We start from the raw sequence: 17,372 nt of genomic DNA on the forward strand, positions 1-17,372 counted from the left end.
GAAATAAATACATTAAGGTGGTGTGCTATAGAGGAAGTAAAAATCCCCAAAAGGGGAGGTAATTTAGATAAACTCTTAGCAAGAAGGGAGATGTTCTGGATTCTGAGACTCAGAACAAGAATCCCTGAGGGTCTCAATTCCAGGTATGATATCATTAACTATTGGGAATAATCATCCCCTATCATTCAACTCCAAGGGTAACACTACTCCCAACATGACCCCTTACACACTATACAGGCACCTATATTCCTTTAGATTACCTAAATATAGTAACTAATGTATGTCTCTTTGCATTCCAAAATAATGTGTAGGTTTTCAATTAAGTAGCAAATAAGTTAGTTAATATTCTAGAGAAGGATGTGGAGCAGCTATTAAGGAAACAATATACACATAATAGGTCTGTGGTTTCCCACAGCCAATCAGATTAAAAGTAAAGAATCCCCCATGGTAAGATATTATGAGGGTTATATAGAACAAACAAGTATATGTTACATCTCCTACCCTCACCAAAAGTGTATAGAGGCACGTCTATCTAAGAAAAGTTGAGTGAATGTAATTCACTATAATTAATATTTTAGTATTTAAGAGGCCTAACACCATCTTTCCTACAACATTGGGGTATCAAGTAGGTTTTTTCCTTAGAAGTCTAAGCTATAGATAGATTAGTTCCAATGAGTTTTATCTGGCATATCCCTTTAATCGCAAATGATGTAGAAAGTTTAATTCTCTGTTATAAGTATGAGGAACCAAAGAATAGCAGATATAAGTAGTAATTTAAAGAGTGATAGGGTTTAGTACACAGCTGTAGGTGTTTAGCATTACCTGGGCATTAGAAAGAGGAAAAGCGCATAATGTTTTTAACCAATTAGAAAAGATTCAGGTGTTCTTAAAGGCAGGGAGCACAGACACACAACAGGCTATGATTACGGCTAACAGCCGAAACGCGTAAGCCCGTGTGCTGCGCTCTTTCCCCAAAACAAGTGGCTAGGCTGTCACATATTTCTATTTTTGAATTTTTGAATTTTAAAAATATATTCAATAAATCGTCAAATTTTTACGGAGTGTGGTTTTGTCTTTTTTCCTTGGAATATATATATAATCACAAATCTCTGGTGGAATATATATATAATCACAAATCTCTGGTGGAATATATATATAATCACAAATCTCTGGTGGTATATATATATATATATAATCACAAATCTCTGGTGGTATATATATATATATATATATATATATATAATCACAAATCTCTGGTGGAATATATATATATATATATATATATATATATATATATATATAAAATCACAAATCTCTGGTGGAATATATATATATAATCACAAATCTCTGGTGGTATATATATATATAATCACAAATCTCTGGTGGAGTATATATATATATAATCACATTATCACAAATCTCTGGTGGAATATATATATATATATAATCACATTATCACAAATCTCTGGTGGTATATATATATATAATCACAAATCTCTGGTGGAATATATATATATAATCACAAATCTCTGGTGGAATATATATATATATATAATCACAAATCTCTGGTGGAGTATATATATAATCACATTATCACAAATCTCTGGTGGAATATATATATAATCACAAATCTCTGGTGGCATATATATATATATATATATAATCACAAATCTCTGGTGGAATATATATATAATCACAAATCTCTGGTGGTATATATATATAATCACAAATCTCTGGTGGTATATATATATATATATAATCACAAATCTCTGGTGGCATATATATAATCACAAATCTCTGGTGGAATATATATATATATATATATATATAATCACAAATCTCTGGTGGCATATATATAATCACAAATCTCTGGTGGAATATATATATATATATATATATATAATCAGAAATCTCTGGTGGTATATATATATATAATCACAAATCTCTGGTGGTATATATATATAATCACAAATCTCTGGTGGAATATATATATAATCACAAATCTCTGGTGGTTTATATATATATATATATATATATATATATATATATATATAAAATCACAAATCTCTGGTGGTATATATATATATATATATATATATAATCACAAATCTCTGGTGGAATATATACATAATCACAAATCTCTGGTGGTACATATATATATAATCACAAATCTCTGGTGGTATATATATATATATATATATATATATATATATATATATATATATATATATATATATATATATATATATATATATAATCACAAATCTCTGGTGGAGTATATATATAATCACATTATCACAAATCTCTGGTGGTATATATATATATATATATATATATATATATATAAAATCACAAATCTCTGGTGGTATATATATATATATATAAACAAATCTCTGGTGGTATATATATATATAATCACAAATCTCTGGTGGTATATATATATATATATATAAACAAATCTCTGGTGGTATATATATATATATAATCACAAATCTCTGGTGGAATATATATAAAATCACAAATCTCTGGTGGTATATACATATATATATATATAAACAAATCTCTGGTGGTATATATATATATATATATAATCACAAATCTCTGGTGGAATATATATAAAATCACAAATCTCTGGTGGTATATATATATATATATATAATCACAAATCTCTGGTGGAATATATACATAATCACAAATCTCTGGTGGTATATATATATATATATATAATCACAAATCTCTGGTGGAGTATATATATAATCACATTATCACAAATCTCTGGTGGAATATATATATAATCACATTATCACAAATCTCTGGTGGTATATATATATATATAAACACAAATCTCTGGTGGAATATATATATATATAATCACAAATCTCTGGTGGAGTATATATATAATCACATTATCACAAATCTCTGGTGGAATATATATATAATCACATTATCACAAATCTCTGGTGGTATATATATATAATCACAAATCTCTGGTGGTATATATATATAATCACAAATCTCCGGTGGTATATATATATATAATCACAAATCTCTGGTGGAATATATATATATATATATAATCACAAATCTCTGGTGGAATATATATATAATCACAAATCTCTGGTGGTATATATATATATATATATATAATCACAAATCTCTGGTGGAATATATATATATAATCACAAATCTCTGGTGGTATATATATATATAATCACAAATCTCTGGTGGTATATATATATATATAATCACAAATCTCTGGTGGTATATATATATATATATAATCACAAATCTCTGGTGGTATATATATATATATAATCACAAATCTCTGGTGGAATATATATATATAATCACATATCTCTGGTGGAATATATATATAATCACAAATCTCTGGTGGAATATATATATATATATATAATCACACATTTCTGGTGGTATATATATATATATATATATATATATATATATAAATAATCACAAATCTCTGGTGGTATATATATATATATATATATAAATAATCACAAATCTCTGGTGGTATATATATATATCCTCACAAATCTCTGGTGGAGTATATATATAATCACATTATCACAAATCTCTGGTGGAATATATATATAATCACATTATCACAAATCTCTGGTGGTATATATATAATCACAAATCTCTGGTGGAATATATATATATATAATCACAAATCTCTGGTGGAATATATATATATATAATCACATTATCACAAATCTCTGGTGGAATATATATATAATCACATTATCACAAATCTCTGGTGGTATATATATATATATATATATATATATAATCACAAATCTCTGGTGGAATATATATATAATCACAAATCTCTGGTGGTATATATATATATAATCACAAATCTCTGGTGGAATATATATATAATCACAAATCTCTGGTGGTATATATATGTATAATCACAAATCTCTGGTGGCATATATATATATATAATCACAAATCTCTGGTGGAATATATATATATAATCACAAATCTCTGGTGGTATATATATATAATCACAAATCTCTGGTGGTATATATATATAATCACAAATCTCTGGTGGTATATATATATAATCACAAATCTCTGGTGGTATATATATATAATCACAAATCTCTGGTGGTATATATATATAATCACAAATCTCTGGTGGTATATATATATATATAATCACAAATCTCTGGTGGTATATATATATATAATCACAAATCTCTGGTGGAATATATATATAATCACAAATCTCTGGTGGAATATATATATAATGCAAGCCCTGCGAGTATTTAGAAAAAACAAAGTCATTTAAGTCCCAGGTGACAGGAGAGGTCTTTCAGATTAACACCTGTATGAACTGTATGACAGAGAGTGTCATATATATGCTCACATGTCAAAAGTGCAGAGTTCAGTATATTGGTCTCACTTCAAGGGACATTAAGACAAGAATTAGGGAGCATATATCTACAATTTCCAGAGGTAAATCCCAAACCCCCCTGGTAAAACACTTCACTGAGAGACACAATGGAGAAATAAATACATTAAGGTGGTGTGCTATAGAGGAAGTAAAAATCCCCAAAAGGGGAGGTAATTTAGATAAACTCTTAGCAAGAAGGGAGATGTTCTGGATTCTGAGACTCAGAACAAGAATCCCTGAGGGTCTCAATTCCAGGTATGATATCATTAACTATTGGGAATAATCATCCCCTATCATTCAACTCCAAGGGTAACACTACTCCCAACATGACCCCTTACACACTATACAGGCACCTATATTCCTTTAGATTACCTAAATATAGTAACTAATGTATGTCTCTTTGCATTCCAAAATAATGTGTAGGTTTTCAATTAAGTAGCAAATAAGTTAGTTAATATTCTAGAGAAGGATGTGGAGCAGCTATTAAGGAAACAATATACACATAATAGGTCTGTGGTTTCCCACAGCCAATCAGATTAAAAGTAAAGAATCCCCCATGGTAAGATATTATGAGGGTTATATAGAACAAACAAGTATATGTTACATCTCCTACCCTCACCAAAAGTGTATAGAGGCACGTCTATCTAAGAAAAGTTGAGTGAATGTAATTCACTATAATTAATATTTTAGTATTTAAGAGGCCTAACACCATCTTTCCTACAACATTGGGGTATCAAGTAGGTTTTTTCCTTAGAAGTCTAAGCTATAGATAGATTAGTTCCAATGAGTTTTATCTGGCATATACCTTTAATCGCAAATGATGTAGAAAGTTTAATTCTCTGTTATAAGTATGAGGAACCAAAGAATAGCAGATATAAGTAGTAATTTAAAGAGTGATAGGGTTTAGTACACAGCTGTAGGTGTTTAGCATTACCTGGGCATTAGAAAGAGGAAAAGCGCATAATGTTTTTAACCAATTAGAAAAGATTCAGGTGTTCTTAAAGGCAGGGAGCACAGACACACAACAGGCTATGATTACGGCTAACAGCCGAAACGCGTAAGCCCGTGTGCTGCGCTCTTTCCCCAAAACAAGTGGCTAGGCTGTCACATATTTCTATTTTTGAATTTTTGAATTTTAAAAATATATTCAATAAATCGTCAAATTTTTACGGAGTGTGGTTTTGTCTTTTTTCCTTGGAATATATATATAATCACAAATCTCTGGTGGAATATATATATAATCACAAATCTCTGGTGGTATATATATATATAATCACAAATCTCTGGTGGTATATATATATATATATATATATATAATCACAAATCTCTGGTGGAATATATATATATATATATATATATATATATATATATATATATATATATAAAATCACAAATCTCTGGTGGAATATATATATATAATCACAAATCTCTGGTGGTATATATATATATAATCACAAATCTCTGGTGGAGTATATATATATATAATCACATTATCACAAATCTCTGGTGGAATATATATATATATATATATAATCACATTATCACAAATCTCTGGTGGTATATATATATATAATCACAAATCTCTGGTGGAATATATATATATAATCACAAATCTCTGGTGGAATATATATATATATAATCACAAATCTCTGGTGGAGTATATATATAATCACATTATCACAAATCTCTGGTGGAATATATATATAATCACAAATCTCTGGTGGCATATATATATATATATATATATATATATAATCACAAATCTCTGGTGGAATATATATATAATCACAAATCTCTGGTGGTATATATATATAATCACAAATCTCTGGTGGAATATATATATATATAATCACAAATCTCTGGTGGAGTATATATATAATCACATTATCACAAATCTCTGGTGGAATATATATATATATATAAAATCACAAATCTCTGGTGGTATATATATATATATATATATAAAATCACAAATCTCTGGTGGAATATATATATATAATCACAAATCTCTGGTGGTATATATATATATATATAATCACAAATCTCTGGTGGTATATATATATAATCACAAATTTCTGGTGGAATATATATATAATCACAAATCTCTGGTGGTATATATATATATATATATATATAATCACAAATCTCTGGTGGAATATATATATAATCACAAATCTCTGGTGGTATATATATATATATATAATAACAAATCTCTGGTGGAATATATATATAATCACAAATCTCTGGTGGTATATATATATATATATATATATATATAATCACAAATCTCTGGTGGTATATATATATATATATATATAATCACAAATCTCTGGTGGAATATATATATAATCACAAATCTCTGGTGGTATATATATATATATAATCACAAATCTCTGGTGGAATATATATATAATCACAAATCTCTGGTGGTATATATATATATAATCACAAATCTCTGGTGGTATATATATATAATCACAAATCTCTGGTGGCATATATATATAATCACAAATCTCTGGTGGTATATATATATATATATATATATATAATCACAAAGCTCTGGTGGAATATATATATATAATCACAAATCTCTGGTGGAATATATATATATATAATCACAAATCTCTGGTGGAATATATATATATAATCACAAATCTCTGGTGGCATATATATGTAATCACAAATCTCTGGTGGTATATATATATAATCACAAATCTCTGGTGGTATATATATATATAATCACAAATCTCTGGTGGTACATATATATATAATCACAAATCTTTGGTGGAATATATATATAATCACATTATCACAAATCTCTGGTGGAATATATATATAATCACATTATCACAAATCTCTGGTGGTATACATATATAATCACAAATCTCTGGTGAAATATATATATAATCACATTATCACAAATCTCTGGTGGTATATATATATAATCACAAATCTCTGGTGGTATATATATATATATATATATATATATATATATATATATATATAATCACAAATCTCTGGTGGAATATATATATAATCACATTATCACAAATCTCTGGTGGTATACATATATAATCACAAATCTCTGGTGGAATATATATATAATCACATTATCACAAATGTCTGGTGGCATATATATATATATATATATATATATATATATATATATAATCGCAGTGGATATTTATCTGCATTACTGAATATTGACAATTTAGCTGTTAACTGACAGTATGGAGTCTCACAATTGATCACATTTAATAGCTACGCATAATAGTGTTATAATAACTGAGTGTATCATATTGTAGTGAACTACATGGTAGCGCTTATATAACAGAATTGAGAAAACGGTTGTGTATTGACATTCTCAGCTTAAATAAAATTGCATGCATGTTTCTCAACAAACAATATTACAAGTCCAATCCGCATTAGTGGTGCTATTATTATTTACTACTCTGGGAACTGGTGACACAGCTCTAGAATAAATGTAGAATACAATAAGCACCAAGACCCAATGTGCATTAAAAGGATCTTCAAATGAAATGTTAAAATTAACAAACAGGATACCACACTAATGGTGTTGATACACACAATATCAACACAATAACTTAGTGGGTCTCATTGTAACGAGCTACATGGTAGCCTTATATTGCATAAGTGGGGAGTCCGATATTTATAGATATACTAAGCTATAATATAAACCTACATATAAGTTTTTCAACAATTGTCATTAGAAAAACAATTTGCATGAATGGTGCCATTATAATTTATATGTTGGGGAACTGGTGATATTTCAGTTCTGGAACAATTTAATAACTTAATAAGCACGAATACTTACTGTGCAAACATTGATTGGGTCTTCATATGATATACTTAGTTGATAAACTGGACATTATACCAATATTATAGTGGTAGTAATATCTATAACAATACCATTAGAAATTTAGATATAAATAGTGTCCATTATTGGGAACCTACTAACCAGACCACCAGCACCAACCCATCGGAAATCAGTTATTTAACTGAAACAAGTATCTGCTGACATTTTAGTTTTAATTACACCCATTTTTTTAAACACGTTCTAATAAAGATATATTTTTAACTTATGTGATCTTCAGTTCTCTAGTATAAATTTATTGCAGAGTTCTCATGAGGGCTTTTTTAGTATCCTTTATGTTCAATGTTCTTTATTGAATATAAGTTTAATGTAGCTTATGATACTTAGCACCACACTACAATTATATGTTGTACCTTAAGGCCAACTTGACCTAGTTTTGGATGGTGAAGAGACTCTCATCATTTGTTTGTAGTGGTGCCATCAAACCTCTTTCATTTCAAAAGCTGATGTAACTGATCATATCTATAAAGTGTATTCTTTGTAACACTGTATATTCACATATGTGTATTAGATTAAAAACAAAAAAGAAATTGTATGTTATATGATCTGCATCCACAAGATGTCACTATTGTGCACAATTATGCTCCCATGTGAATAGGTTACAGGTGAAGGTATAAAAGACAGGAACCTTATTAAGTATTCATGACTAAGGGCCTAACACAGGCTTAAAACGTATATCTGTTCTGGGACCCCATATGTCTTTTATTTGCTGTGGAGGCTGGAATCTTTTTTTTGTTTCCTGGATATTGAAGTGGACTTGGCAAGTAGGGTATTCCGTGCCCCACTCAGACAAGAAAGGTGTGCTGCTTTCCATATTTTACATATAATCAGCTTTCAACACACTATACAGATATGGTCAGCTATCAGCACACTGTATAGATATGATCAGTTACATCAGCTATCAGCACACTGTACAGATATGGTCAGCTATCAGAAAAATGTATAGATATGATCAGTTACATCAGCTATCAGCACACTGTATAGATATGATCAGCTATCAGCTATCAGCACACTGTATAGATATGATCAGTTACATCAGCTATCAGCACACTATATAGATATGAGCAGTTACATCAGCTATCAGCACACTGTATAGATATGATCAGTTACATCAGCTATCAGCACACTATATAGATATGAGCAGTTACATCAGCTATCAGCACACTGTATAGATATGATCAGTTACATCAGCTATCAGCACACTATATAGATATGATCAGTTACATCAGCTAATAGCACACTATATAGATATCAGTTACATCAGCTATCAGCACACTATATAGATATGATCAGTTGCATCAGCTAATAGCACACTATATAGATATCAGTTACATCAGCTATCAGCACACTATATAGATATGATCAGTTGCATCAGCTCTCAGCACCCTATATAGATATGATCAGTTGCATCAGCTATCAGCACACTGTATAGATATGATCAGTTACATCAGCTATCAGCACACTGTATAGATATGATCAGTTACATCAGCTATCAGCACCCTATATAGATATGAGCAGTTACATCAGCTATCAGCACACTGTATAGATATGATCAGTTAAATCAGCTATCAGCACCCTATATAGATATGATCAGTTAAATCAGCTATCAGCACACTGTATAGATATGATCAGTTAAATCAGCTATCAGCACACTATATAGATATGATCAGTTACATCAGCTATCAGCACACTATATAGATATGATCAGTTACATCAGCTATCAGCACACTATATAGATATGATCAGTTACATCAGCTATCAGCACACTATATAGATATGATCAGTTACATCAGCTATCAGCACACTATATAGATATGATCAGTTACATCAGCTATCAGCACACTATATAGATATGATCAGTTACATCAGCTATCAGCACACTGTATAGATATGATCAGTTACATCAGCTATCAGCACACTGTATAGATATGATCAGTTACATCAGCTATCAGCACACTATATAGATATGATCAGTTACATCAGCTATCAGCACACTATATAGATATGATCAGTTACATCAGCTATCAGCACACTATATAGATATGATCAGTTACATCAGTTATCAGCACACTATATAGATATGATCAGTTACATCAGTTATCAGCACACTATATAGATATGATCAGTTACATCAGTTATCAGCACACTGTATAGATATGATCAGTTGCATCAGCTATCAGCACACTATATAGATATGATCAGTTACATCAGCTATCAGCACACTGTATAGATATGATCAGTTACATCAGCTATCAGCACACTATATAGATATGATCAGTTACATCAGCTATCAGCACACTATATAGATATGATCAGTTACATCCGCTATCAGCACACTGTATAGATATGATCAGTTACATCAGCTATCAGCACACTATATAGATATGATCAGTTACATCAGCTATCAGCACACTGTATAGATATGATCAGTTACATCAGCTATCAGCACACTATATAGATATGATCAGTTACATCAGCTATCAGCACACTACATAGATATGATCAGTTAAATCAGCTATCAGCACACTATATAGATATGATCAGTTACATCAGCTATCAGCACACTATATAGATATGATCAGTTAAATCAGCTATCAGCACACTGTATAGATATGATCAGTTACATCAGCTATCAGCACACTATATAGATATGATCAGTTACATCAGCTATCAGCACACTATATAGATATGATCAGCTATCAGCACACTGTATAGATATGAGCAGTTACATCAGCTATCAGCACACTGTATAGATATGATCAGTTACATCAGCTATAAGCACACTGTATAGATATGATCAGTTACATCAGCTATCAGCACATTAGATATGATCAGTTACATCAACTATCAGTTACACTATATAGATATGATCAGTTACATCCGCTATCAGCACACTATATAGAAATGATCAGTTACATCAGCTATCAGCACACTATAGATATGATCAGTTACATCAGCTATCAGCACACTATATAGATATGATCAGTTAAATCAGCTATCAGCACACTGTATAGATATGATCAGCTATCAGCACACTGTATAGATATGAGCAGTTACATCAGCTATCAGCACACTGTATAGATATGATCAGTTACATCAGCTATCAGCACACTGTATAGATATGATCAGTTACATCAGCTATCAGCACACTATATAGATATGATCAGTTAAATCAGCTATCAGCACACTGTATAGATATGAGCAGTTACATCAGCTATCAGCACACTATATAGATATGAGCAGTTATATCAGCTATCAGCACACTGTATAGATATGATCAGTTACATCAGCTATCAGCACACTGTATAGATATGATCAGTTACATCAGCTATCAGCACACTATATAGATATGATCAGTTACATCAGCTATCAGCACACTATATAGATATGATCAGTTACATCAGCTATCAGTTACACTATATAGATATGATCAGTTACATCCGCTATCAGCACACTGTATAGATATGATCAGTTACATCAGCTATTAGCACACTATATAGATATGATCAGTTACATCAGCTATCAGCACACTATATAGATATGATCAGTTACATCAGCTATCAGCACACACTATAGATATGAGCAGTTACATCAGTTATCAGCACACTGTATAGATATGATCAGTTACATCAGCTATCAGCACACTGTATAGATATGATCAGTTGCATCAGCTATCAGCACACTGTATAGATATGATCAGTTACATCAGCTATCAGCACACTGTATAGATATGATCAGTTACATCAGCTATCAGCACACTATATAGATATGATCAGTTACATCAGCTATCAGCACACTATATAGATATGATCAGTTACATCAGCTATCAGCACACACTATAGATATGAGCAGTTACATCAGTTATCAGCACACTATATAGATATGATCAGTTACATCAGCTATCAGCACACTGTATAGATATGATCAGTTAAATCAGCTATCAGCACACTGTATAGATATGATCAGTTACATCAGCTATCAGCACACTGTATAGATATGATCAGTTACATCAGCTATCAGCACACTGTATAGATATGAGCAGTTACATCAGCTATCAGCACACTGTATAGATATGATCAGTTACATCAGCTATCAGCACACTGTATAGATATGATCAGTTACATCAGCTATCAGCACACTGTATAGATATGATCAGTTACATCAGCTATCAGCACACTACATAGATATGATCAGTTACATCAGCTATCAGCACACTATATAGATATGATCAGTTACATCAGCTATCAGCACACTACATAGATATGATCAGTTACATCAGCTATCAGCACACTATATAGATATGATCAGTTCCATCAGCTATCAGCACACTATATAGATATGATCAGTTAAATCAGCTATCAGCACATTGTATAGATATGATCAGCTATCAGCACACTATATAGATATGATCAGTTACATCAGCTATCAGCACACTGTATAGATATGATCAGTTACATCAGCTATCAGCACACTATATAGATATGATCAGTTACATCAGCTATCAGCACACTATATAGATATGATCAGTTACATCAGCTATCAGCACACTGTATAGATATGATCAGTTACATCAGTTATCAGCACACTATATAGATATGATCAGTTACATCAGCTATCAGCACACTATATAGATATGATCAGTTACATCAGCTATCAGCACACTGTATAGATATGATCAGTTACATCAGCTATCAGCACACTGTATAGATATGATCAGTTACATCAGCTATCAGCACACTATATAGATATGAGCAGTTACATCAGCTATTAGCACACTATATAGATATGATCAGTTACATCAGCTATCAGCACACTGTATAGATATGATCAGTTACATCAGCTATCAGCACACTGTATAGATATGATCAGTTACATCAGCTATCAGCACACTGTATAGATATGAGCAGTTACATCAGCTATCAGCACACTGTATAGATATTATCAGTTACATCAGCTATCAGCACACTGTATAGATATGATCAGTTACATCAGCTATCAGCACACTGTATAGATATGATCAGTTACATCAGCTATCAGCACACTACATAGATATGATCAGTTACATCAGCTATCAGCACACTATATAGATATGATCAGTTACATCAGCTATCAGCACACTACATAGATATGATCAGTTACATCAGCTATCAGCACACTATATAGATATGATCAGTTCCATCAGCTATCAGCACACTATATAGATATGATCAGTTAAATCAGCTATCAGCACACTGTATAGATATGATCAGTTACATCAGCTATCAGCACACTATATAGATATGATCAGTTACATCAGCTATCAGCACACTGTATAGATATGAGCAGTTACATCAGCTATCAGCACACTATATAGATATGATCAGTTACATCAGCTATCAGCACACTATATAGATATGATCAGTTACATCAGCTATCAGCACACTATATAGATATGATCAGTTACATCAGCTATCAGCACACTGTATAGATATAATCAGTTACATCAGCTATCAGCACACTATATAGATATGATCAGTTACATCAGCTATCAGCACACTGTATAGATATGATCAGCTATCAGCACACTGTATAGATATGAGCAGTTACATCAGCTATCAGCACACTGTATAGATATGATCAGTTACATCAGCTATAAGCACACTGTATAGATATGATCAGTTACATCAGCTATCAGCACATTATATAGATATGATCAGTTACATCAACTATCAGTTACACTATATAGATATGATCAGTTACATCCGCTATCAGCACACTATATAGATATGATCAGTTACATCAGCTATCAGCACACTATAGATATGATCAGTTACATCAGCTATCAGCACACTATATAGATATGAGCAGTTACATCAGCTATTAGCACACTATATAGATATGATCAGTTACATCAGCTATCAGCACACTGTATAGATATGATCAGTTAAATCAGCTATCAGCACACTGTATAGATATGATCAGTTCCATCAGCTATCAGCGCACTCTATAGATATGATCAGTTAAATCAGCTATCAGCACACTGTATAGATATGATCAGTTACATCAGCTATCAGCACACTATATAGATATGATCAGTTACATCAGCTATCAGCACACTGTATAGATATGAGCAGTTACATCAGCTATCAGCACACTATATAGATATGATCAGTTACATCAGCTATCAGCACACTATATAGATATGATCAGTTACATCAGCTATCAGCACACTATATAGATATGATCAGTTACATCAGCTATCAGCACACTGTATAGATATAATCAGTTACATCAGCTATCAGCACACTATATAGATATGATCAGTTAAATCAGCTATCAGCACACTGTATAGATATGATCAGCTATCAGCACACTGTATAGATATGAGCAGTTACATCAGCTATCAGCACACTGTATAGATATGATCAGTTACATCAGCTATAAGCACACTGTATAGATATGATCAGTTACATCAGCTATCAGCACATTATATAGATATGATCAGTTACATCAACTATCAGTTACACTATATAGATATGATCAGTTACATCCGCTATCAGCACACTATATAGATATGATCAGTTACATCAGCTATCAGCACACTATAGATATGATCAGTTACATCAGCTATCAGCACACTGTATAGATATGATCAGCTATCAGCTATCAGCACACTATATAGATATAATCAGTTACATCAGCTATCAGCACACTGTATAGATATGAGCAGTTACATCAGCTATCAGCACACTGTATAGATATAATCAGTTACATCAGCTATCAGCACACTGTATAGATATGAGCAGTTACATCAGCTATCAGCACACTGTATAGATACGATCAGTTACATCAGATATCAGCACACTATATAGATATGATCAGCTATCAGCACACTGTATAGATATGATCAGTTACATGAGCTATCAGCACACTGTATAGATATGATCAGTTACATGAGCTATCAGCACACTGTATAGATATGATCAGTTACATCCGCTATCAGCACACTGTATAGATATGATCAGTTACATCAGCTATCAGCACATTGTATAGATATGATCAGTTACATCAGCTATCAGCACACTATATAGATATGATCAGTTACATCAGCTATCAGCACATTGTATAGATATGATCAGTTACATCAGCTATCAGCACACTATATAGATATGATCAGTTACATCAGTTATCAGCACACTGTATAGATATGATCAGTTACATCAGCTATCAGCACACTGTATAGATATGATCAGTTACATCAGCTATCAGCACACTGTATAGATATGATCAGTTACATCAGCTATCAGCACATTGTATAGATATGATCAGCTATCAGCACACTGTATAGATATGATCAGTTACATCAGCTATCAGCACATTGTATAGATATGATCAGTTACATCAGCTATCAGCACACTATATAGATATGATCAGTTACATCAGCTATCAGCACACTGTATAGATATGAGCAGTTACATCAGCTATCAGCACACTGTATAGATATGATCAGTTACATCAGCTATCAGCACACTGTATAGATATGATCAGTTATCAGCACACTATATAGATATGATCAGTTACATCAGCTATCAGCACACTGTATAGATATGAGCAGTTACATCAGCTATCAGCACACTGTATAGATACGATCAGTTACATCAGATATCAGCACACTGTATAGATATGATCAGTTACATCAGCTATCAGCACACTGTATAGATATGATCAGTTACATGAGCTATCAGCACACTGTATAGATATGATCAGTTACATGAGCTATCAGCACACTGTATAGATATGATCAGTTACATGAGCTATCAGCACACTGTATAGATATGATCAGCTATCAGCACACTGTATAGATATGATCAGTTACATCAGCTATCAGCACATTATATAGATATGATCAGTTACATCAACTATCAGTTACACTATATAGATATGATCAGTTACATCCGCTATCAGCACACTGTATAGATATGATCAGTTACATCAGCTATCAGCACACTGTATAGATATGATCAGTTACATCAGCTATCAGCACACTGTATAGATATGATGATCAGTTACATCAGCTATCAGCACACTATATAGATATCATCAGTTACATCAGCTATAAGCACACTGTATAGATATGATCAGTTACATCCGCTATCAGCACACTATATAGATATGATCAGTTACATCAGCTATCAGCACACTGTATAGATATGATCAGTTACATCCGCTATCAGCACACTATATAGATATGAGCAGTTACATCAGCTATCAGCACACTGTATAGATATGATCAGTTACATCCGCTATCAGCACACTATATAGATATGAGCAGTTGCATCAGCTATCAGCACACTGTATAGATATGATCAGTTACATCAGCTATGAGCACACTATATAGATATGATCAGTTACATCAGCTATGAGCACACTATATAGATATGGTCAGCTATCAGCACACTGTATAGATATGATCAGTTACATCAGCTATCAGCACAATGTATAGATATGATCAGTTACATCAGCTATCAGCACACTATATAGATATGGTCAGCTATCAGCACACTGTATAGATATGATCAGTTACATCAGCTATCAGCACAATGTATAGATATGATCAGTTACATCAGCTGTCAGCACACTATATAGATATGATCAGTTACATCAGCTATCAGCACACTATATAGATATGGTCAGCTATCAGCACACTGTATAGATATGATCAGTTACATCAGCTATCAGCACAATGTATAGATATGATCAGTTACATCAGCTATCAGCACACTATATAGATATGATCAGCTATCAGCACACTATATAGATATGATCAGTTACATCAGCTATCAGCACACTGTATAGATATGATCAGTTACATCAGCTATCAGCACACTATATAGATATGATCAGCTATCAGCACACTGTATAGATATGATCAGTTACATCAGCTATCAGCACACTATATAGATATGGTCAGCTATCAGCACACTGTATAGATATAATCAGTTACATCAGCTATCAGCACACTGTATAGATATAATCAGTTACATCAGCTATCAGCACACTGTATAGATATAATCA

General features: G+C 31.8%; 1 protein-coding gene across 1 annotated transcript in view; it reads right to left on the minus strand.

The window, feature by feature from the left end:
* Positions 1-17,372, minus strand: part of LOC128646832 (uncharacterized) — a 355,386-nt gene that overhangs the window by 37,020 nt on the left and 300,994 nt on the right. The gene's annotated exons all lie outside the window — the stretch shown is intronic.

This window comes from Bombina bombina, chromosome 2, assembly GCF_027579735.1.
Source record: "Bombina bombina isolate aBomBom1 chromosome 2, aBomBom1.pri, whole genome shotgun sequence".
NCBI lineage: Eukaryota > Metazoa > Chordata > Amphibia > Anura > Bombinatoridae > Bombina > Bombina bombina.